We start from the raw sequence: 9,723 nt of genomic DNA, 5'->3' as shown, positions 1-9,723 counted from the left end.
GTTTGCGGCTCAGACCCGACAGCAGATAATATTGTCAATATTATGCTGCTTAACCAAGATTATTGGATGGCAGGCCAACGATGTGCTACACAGGTGATGCAGAAGTTAAGAAATGAGGAAAGAGATAGGCGAACCAGGAGATAGTCTAGAACAATGAGGCGGCACTCAGCCAATCACCCCCATGATGTAACGCCAAACGGCAGTCCCGTGGAGGGTGAGAAACAGGTGTAGGGCGGTGGTTTTAGTGGGTAAGAATCCCACACACGGATAGGTGCGGGCCTATCCGTGTCTTTCGAAGATTTCCACCGACCCTCGTAAAAAAAAAACACACATTCACATACATACACATTAGTTGTTCTTTGCTCCTCTCGCTTCGCTCTGTTTTCGGTTCGGAGATTTATTCCAAGTTCTACTCCTAGTTCTCCTATCCTTAACTAGAGTCCATTGACCGAGAGAGTCACCTGGGTAAGTGTGGGGAGAGGAGAGTTCGTTAGGGGCTGTTTTTTCCGGAGCTAAAGAGTCCGGATCCGTGAAACGAATATCTATCTGCTTACAAGCTGTAAGCGGTGGGTTAGTAGGAGGGGAAGGGTTGGGGACAGAAGGAATAGGAAAGTTAGGTACGGGGATAGTTGAAGAGGGAGGTGTAGAGGGGAGGGGGAGAGGAGTGGGGGAGCCGCTTTTATCACTATCTCCCAAGCGACCGGGTATTAAAGATGGTTTGATTATTGTTTCTAATGATTTCTTTAAAATAAAAACTTTTTCATTTAGTTCATCGGTCTGTACACTAACACTAACTCTTTTCTGGTTTTTAACAATATTAGAAAATGTGATCTGAGAAAATGATGGATTTAATGACTCGTACTTTTATTTAGCGGCCGCATAGCTGATTTTGTCCGTGTCTTGAATACATCTTATTTCTTTTTCTTTAAGAAATGCTCTACAATTTTTCGAAAAGGCGTAACGCCCTTACTCATGTTTAATTTACCGTGCAGTTCGATCTTAATCGGGAAATTATTAGAGAATTTTTCACATTTCAAAATTTTTTCAGATTGTCTATCAGACAATATTTCAATTAAGAGCGTTCCATCTCTCAATTTTTTACATTCCCTGACTTCACCAATAAGGTTGTTGAGGTTTTTATAAATGAAAAAAAGCGAGATATACTGAAATCCAAAGCATTTCCATCTTCGCCAGTTTCCATTCTTTTAATAGTATAGAATCTACTATAATTGTTTGGCTTATTTACATTATTTTCTAGGCCTGTAACTTTAAATCGCGATTTTTTACGCTTAGCCGGCGGAGATTCAGCCATCGTAATGGCTGAATCGTTTCAATAATATTAAAAAAAGGAATATATATATATTTTCCTTTACGGAAATTAACAAAAGATCCTTATCTTTAGTTGGGCGTACAATGTTTAATCCCTCGGAGCTCCTATCTGCAGATGTTCACTCCACGCAGTATAAACCCAAACTGAATTAAAGCTAGTTTAATGGACTATAAAGAAGTTTATGACCTTTACCTTCGTAGGAATAGTAGTTTTCAAGATATTTGCTAAAATAAATTGATTTACAGTTGTCGGACAATAAGTTTGATTTATGAAAAACTTTATTTCAAAAACCATTGGACGTACAGATGTCTGCTAGTACTCAAATTAAAGCTAGTTAAATTTACTATAAAATATTTAATAATGTTTATCTTTGTAGGAGTAGTAGTTTTTATGATATTTGACAAAATAAACTCACAAAATGTTAATTTCTAGTTGTTCGTATAAAATATTGTATTTTTGAAAAAATATATCTCTAGCTCCATAAGACGCACATATGTCTGCTAACACTCAAAATAAAGGAAATTTAGCTTATTATAAAGTAGTTTATTACACTAGTAGCTAGGAGTAGTAGCTTTTATGATATTCACATATGAATATAAATTTGGCAAATGAAAATTTGTCCGAACAACTATAAATCAATTTATTTTAGCAATTTTCATGAAAATTATTACTCCTACGAAGATAAAATCATAAACTACTTTATAGCTCATTAAACTAGCTTTAATTGTAGTGCTAATATACATCTGTACGTCAAATAGTTTTTGAGATATAGATTTTTCAAAATAAATTCTCTAACTACTGATCTTTCAGTACGTCCCATACAACATTTTTATGAAATTTTACTTTTTAAAAAGCTATGTCTCGAAAACTATTTAACGTAAATAACTCTATCAGGGCTCATATTCTAGCAAGTTTACTCTTCTTTAAATGACATACTTTCAGGTTTTCTTGTGTTGTTCCTACTTTTCAAGATATAGAGCTCCGAACGAAAAAATAGTTGTTTTTATCACTTTGAAACCGCGGCAATTTTTTATTACCCCTACCTATATTTGGCAGACTCATAAATTTTGACTATTAATTATACATAGTTTTCATTAAAGTAATCAAAAATTGGGGTGAGATAACTGCCTTTTTTCTTCTCTTGGGCTCTTGTCCTATTTAGTACACATATTTCTTCTGGTTTATCAGTTTCTCATTAAAACACATGAAAGTACTAGTAATGACTAAAACAGATAAGATTATTGCAATTACGAATGCGAGATCGGTAGTTTTAAATATTTGATTTAATTTTTATAGAAAACTACATAACAAGTTGTGATATAAATACGACTTAGAGTTTCGTCTTTATTCGCATACACTTTTTGTTGACTTCTGTGGATGGCAGGGTGCCTTGAAAAGAACATTTTTGAATTGTTTTCAAACTTCACAGTTACTCATCATTAATTTTTTACGGTTGACTTGACTTCTTCAGATGTAGAAAACTTTTCTTGCTCTCAAAGAGGAAAATGTTTAATGAAATCTCCTCTATGACTAATTATGTAGCTATTTGTGGCCAATCGACTGTGAAGAACTTTATTATTTATCATATTTGTTTTGAATTATTATGGAATATAATAAAGGATGAGGAACCTTATTAATGACGGGGAGTTAAAATTGTGAATCCCAATTAGGAAGTGATATTGCTTTTTTTTCTCTCTTTTCCTGGTAAACATTCAGTTTCACTGTATAATACAATTTTACATAAAGAAATATGGTGGGGTGCGTATCGAAATTTCACTTAACACTCGTATTGAAGTTATCACTATTTTTGTGATTTTTGAAAAAAAAAAAAATTAAAGAGGCTACGATTATGAACAAAAATTTTTTATTTTTCTGTTTCTATGAAAATTTGGATTTTAAAGTTTCTAGAGGCAGAAAAAACAAGTACAAATACCAAGAATACGGGTTAAACAAAGCCAAAATGCAATTCGGAAATATCTGCTGGTGTCGGCTTTTCCTGTTCCAGTCGAATGTATCTATTATTCCTTTTCTCCTCTTTAATTATTCATAAAACTCTTTATGAAAATTATTTTGTATTTATCTATTGCTTTTTATTAAGGTATTACACAATTAAAGGTACTATCGAGAAATATTTGTTAGAAATTCGTTATTGAAATTAAATTAAGTCCTTTCAGCCTATTTCAATGAGAATATGACCTAGCTGATATTGAAAATCATTTAACTCAACATTGACACGCCGAGATCATAATTGTTCGTACTTTTTTTGTGAAAATCGAATGTATAAAGTAGCACTTTCAGTTGGTTGATTTTATCAATAAATTGCTGTCACATCTCACGCATAGGCTAGACATAAATATTTGATTTTAGTTTCGTATGACTTTTTGTTTTTGAGCTGGTCTGTTCAAATACCCCCAGAGTCACTGACGATTTTGCGATACTAAGTTATGTGGACTCAGGGAACTTAAAAAATTGAATTAAAATAATTTCACGATCGAAATACTTTCCCTTACTACATATTTCATATATAAGTAAGTGAAAGTAAAAAGTGAGCCTAAGTTCTCCTACAGTAGAGCGATGACGTGAGGAAAATCTGTTTCCTTCAAGCTATACGAATGTGCAGAACAATACAAATTCAGATTGAAAATTGAGTGCAGATGTCAAACAAAATAAAAAAAAAGAACACTTGATATGTATGCCACGTCCGCGAATGGAGGCCTAGATGGAGGCAAAAAGGGTGCTACAGAAGAAGGATAAAGGATTAGTCGAAACGAAAACCCTACTAAGACCATCATAAAAGCAAAGCCTTTCGTAAAGCAGGATGAGCAATAAAACGTGGCGAAATTAACGACAAGAAGAAAGTGAAATAAAGTTTATTTTCATTATTATTGGAAAGTAATGAGTCATGGTTTAATAATGCTTTATTATTCTAGTAATATTTATTAGATATGGATCCTGAAATTCAGTTCAATTTCTTTATTTTTACATCTTTGGTTATTTAAAGGTGCATTTACACACTAATGTTACCAATATTCTTGTTATTAGTAGAATGTTAATAACATTAGGGTATATTTCTTTTAATTTTTGAGAAAAACAAAAATGTTCTTTAGTTTTCAAATTTTATAAACTTTTTTTTTTGAAATAGCAATGATAATTATATTTCACTATTTATCAGTGTAAACAGTAAATTTCAAAGCGTCAATAATTCGCTTTATTAGCAATATAACTGCAGGTGTATACCCACCTTAAGAATAGAATCTGTTGGAGATAAGGATTTTTAATAGACTTCATTCATAAATAAAATAATAAAGTTTGAAACAATCGGAGGATCTTGTACTGCCATTGATTAAATTAGCGAGGTTTATTTTATTTTAGCTTTTATTAACCTATTTTAGTTTTTAAAAATAGGTTAATCGAACTTATTTGTGTTTTTCATTGACCGCACCCCCAACTATCTTCATCTTTTTCATCATCCACGGTCAACTATCTCTCATAATAATGATTAAATTAGTATTTATGATGAAACGAATAACCGGAATTAATGCCTGAAACAAACATATATGTTTACAGTTAACTTAATAAAGCACTCTTATTTGAATACAGTGTACATAGAAAGAATATAAAATGAAAAACAAAATGTCTGATTAAATAAACATAATTTGTTTACCTAATTCAAGGTGAATTTCAAATATTTTTAGGTGAAACCTACCTTGAATATCAATGTCAATCAGTAAAATTTATTTTTTTCTTCTTGTGAAGAGTTTTCTGAAACAGTAATGTAGTCATTTTTATTATAATAATTACATTCAGATATTGATCCGATTGACAACAATTGAATGTTAGCCCAACTCTGTACACCACATGTTAGTACAGGAACCCAGCCAGCAAAACATAAGTCTAAAAATAACTTTAAAATTATAATCTACCAAATTTAATACAAAAGCTCATTTCTTGCGGTGGTAAAACTCTTACTAAATAGTTTATTGTATTAATTATGTAATTTTTTTTTTACTCTTAACGACTGACATGGAATCCTCATACGAGACTGAAAAGACAGGAAACTGCTCGTCGATTCCGACTATTACAACATTTACTAGACAAATGGTCCAAACTTCCAATAAAAGACTGATCTACATGACTATTATAAGGCCTATTTGGACATACGGAGTTGAGCTATGGGGCTCTATTAAACCATCTAATTCCTCTAGAATCCCAGAACCAGATACCAATCCTTCCATAATAAACTTCCCAACCACCCAAACCAACTCGTTTCTAACCTGGCTTCTCCTTCACTCCCTAATAATTCTCCTGGGCGTCTGATGGCCTCGAGATCTTCTCCTTTAGAAATGTTTTTGGAGTTCTATCAATGGGTAGATTCTCCACATGTTTTTATAATATCATAATATCACTTACAGAAAATTTACTTGATGTGTATATATGTATACAGTTGTAAATATCAATAAATAAATTATTAAAAAAAAAACCTTTTACTCTTAATGTTAAAGTTAAAGCCTTTAAAACGTTACAGTGTATCAAATTACAAATAACAAATAACAGCTTGAAATTGTGTGTCCATTGAGTGATAACTTATCGATTCGGCCAACTAGTATGTTGTAGTCCATGAACCATCGTTAACCAAAACATGACTTTTTTTTCTTCAATTTTTGCTAAATACTAAGATATAAGGGATATAAGTACAACTAATGTTCACCTGATAAATGTTTAGCAGTAGTACATATGAGACTAAACGTTCTGTAAACACGGAAACTTTCTGCCGGCTCTAACACTATTAATAAGCAATTATTTAATTTGATAAAGTAAGAATTACGAAATTATAAATATTTCTTCTGGTTTTTCACCTGTAAATCTTGATATTCTGTGTTCCATAACGTTATTTACTTAATTAATTAAATTATTGTTTATTATACTATATGTGGTATTAATTTTCATTTTAATTAACTAAAATTCACTAAACTATAAGGACGATAACCTTAAATGTGTTTTAAATATATATTTATATTCTCATAAAAGTCCCTATACAAGCGATTTTAATTGATTTCACTTTAGTTGAATATTTATTCGTTGAAAAATCACTTCACAAGCAGCAGAAATTATATAGTGAGGCACATCCTTAGAACTAATCTTGCCAAATCAGATATTAGAAATGCCATATTGCAGATTCTTCGTATTATAGACATTGATGAAATTTGTTTTCGTTATTAATAATTAATAATTTTATTTTTTATTGCTGGGATAACCCATTACAGTAACACTGATTGCTGATTAGCGATTGTCAGGGCAATCGGATCAAGATTGAGATCTGAAATTACGATGTTAGTTGAGTCAATCTCACAGGTTAATCAGCAGAACCTCATCTATTTGATCTTTCACCAACTACCTTCCCAACTAATAAAAAGTAGAGGAAGTTTGAAAGCCGCAAAAGCAAACTGTATACAAGATGAAGTAAGTAGCAAGTGGGAGTTAGTCAAATAGACAAACTTGATTTATAATGCCGGAAGATTGCTGATTGACCGTGTGTAATAGTAAAAGGAAAATGGTCCGGGTACGGCCAAATAAAAACTCAAATAGCCATAAACTGTTTTAATTAAGCCAACGTTTCGTCCCAAGTTGCAGTGCTTCTTCAGGGATACAAACCCTTAGCATTAGTAAAAACATAAATGAAAAATTAAAAGGGTATACAATGAAATTTAAAAATTAAATGAGAAAAATAAAAGGTTTTAGATAATAAATAAAAATGGAGATAATAACGGATAAAAAGAAGGTACAAACTAAGAAATAGAAAAAATGGGAATATGAATAAAATCAAGAATAAAGGAAGAAAATGAACGAGACAGAAATCATACCTGTTTAACAAATGACAAAGCCAGAGTGTACCATTTGTATTGGGAGGAGTGGGGATTGTTAATTAAGTAAGTTACATTTGAAAATAATTTTAATGTAAACAGTATAGATAATTAAAGAAAATATTAAAATTAAGTAAACAATAAATGATAATATAAATAATAGGGGGAGAAATTGTATATTAAATTAAAAATAAAATTATAAATGTACACAGATAAAAAACAGAAGAAATGAAGCTAAAATAATGGATACAAAAAATATAAATAGTAAAGAAAGACATACCAAATAAATAGGGGTACAGAGGTATGTAAATTATATAATAGAAAAATTATAATAGTTTCCTTTTTACTTGGAAATGTAAATAGTAATGCTTTCCGCATTTAAATATATATTGCTATGTATGGGAAATGAGGAAATGAAATGCTAGCATTTCAATTTCATGCTTTTTTTAGATATTGCCCGATTTAACTATCTTAAGTCTTCTCTTCCCGTTTTAAGCAAATATTTCAAAAGTGATATAGGACCGTTGCTCTCCGGGGGTCTTAGCGGGGCGGATCCGGCGGGGAAGGACTGCCTTTTTTTGTGTTTGATCTCCTCTTGTGAGATTGTGACATGACGTATATCGACCAACCTAGTCGCTATAATTTTCTGTTTGAAAAGTCAGTGAAAAGTGGGGACAGGGACCCCCTAGATAAGGGGCATGGCCGAACACCCGTAGGGGACTGTTAGCCTGCTCACAGACAGGTAGGTAGAACGGTGGTACCATTAGACTTCTATGGTAGAGCAACCTGAGATACTCAACCCTAGGGGCAGGTAGGATATCCTAAACAAATAACTAATAGCCGTAAGGACCTACATTATAACAGACCATAACGGATCCTAGACCTAAAAAGAAAAGTGGGAAACGGCCACACCTCCAGAATGGACTGTAGCTAGTGGGACACAGAGGAAGAAATGGGAGAGACCAAAGGACACCCGAGTCGGAGAGAGCGAAGGGAACACAGTCGGAGGAAGAAAACGGAGTCGGTCCACACAACCAACAAATCGGGTTTTTGCGTTGCATGAGTTGCTACCATAATGTAGTCAAGCTGCAAAGCGATGCAGCAAATAACCTAAACAGGAACCTTCCCATGACTTCACTAGACTGTACGCAGGCATTTGATTTTGTGTCCCACTCCAATCTAATCCAACAACTCAGGTTTCACCAATTCCCCGACCAACTGGTCGATGTTGGATCTTATATTAATGACCGGACCTTCTCAGTACGGTCAAAACTGGAATTTACACCCCTAAGGCAGTCACTTGTGGCGTCCCCTAGTGCCAGTTAAATATTCAACATATATACTGCGCACATAGTCGGGATGAAATTTGACGATGTTCAAATATCTACATATGCTGATGACATAGCCATATATCCGGCGAGCATGAATGACAAGATCGCAGCAGCCCGACTCATCACTTACGAACTGCAAGATATAAATATACATATCAACCCACAAAAAACTGACGCCATCACATTCTCATACAAGAAAGCACCTAACAGAGCACTAAAACTGAACGAACAGACATTACAAACCAAGAGACATCTCACATACCTTGGCATGAAACTGGAATCACACCTCTCACTCTCCGCACACATTCTAAATAGAATCAGAAATACAGATCGTCAAGACAACATCATACCAATTCAAACACCTCATCTATACACCAGGGCTATCACTCAGACTCAAACTACTCATTTACAAAATAATACTACGACCATAACTCCAACACGGTGCACCTCAAATATACATTTCCTATACCCTACAGACCTGAAATCACAACAATAATACCAGAACAGCATATTAAAGAAGATCTGCAGAGGAACAACACTAGAAAGACGTAGCATGACGCACATTTACAACGAACTACAGCTAGAACTGTACATCACATCACACGGAGGCACATCAAGTTTTTCGACAGTCTCCCTGCTTCCTTCAATCCTATTAGTCACCCTACCCCCCTTCCTACGAGGTGGCAAGGCAGATAGGACCCCGATGTAGTGCAGGACTGAGGAGGTAGCGCAGCCAAGAAGGACGGACATCTCCATCGAACACATCATAAGAGCGGAAAAGCACACAAACTGTGGTTCTACTTTGAATAGCGAAATCTATTAAAATTAAAGTTAATATTAATATAATGGATTTCAGCTGGTGTTCTCAGTCTATAGCATAATAAATAAAGTCAATATGTCTACCATGCTCCCTTTAGGTATAATCCTCAATTGTAAGTAGTTGTAAATATAACCTAAAGCATATCAGACTTTACTCTATAATTTAGAATCCCTGCATGTCACCTCATTATCATAGGCTAATAAATTGGTAAACATGATGCCCTTGGAAAAGATATTTAATAATTAATTACATACAATTCTAGCATGCTATTTAATTATATTATGCTAGTTAATATTAATATAATGGATCTCAGCTGGTGTTCTCAGTCTATAGCATAATAAATAAAGTCAATATGTCTACCATGCTCCCTTTAGGTATAAT

Source organism: Halyomorpha halys, unplaced genomic scaffold (assembly GCF_000696795.3).
Source record: "Halyomorpha halys isolate HHAL.00 unplaced genomic scaffold, Hhal_1.1 Scaffold850.1, whole genome shotgun sequence".
Classification (NCBI taxonomy): domain Eukaryota; kingdom Metazoa; phylum Arthropoda; class Insecta; order Hemiptera; family Pentatomidae; genus Halyomorpha; species Halyomorpha halys.
The sequence above is the reverse complement of the archived record's forward strand: the minus strand, read 5'-3'. Positions refer to the sequence as shown.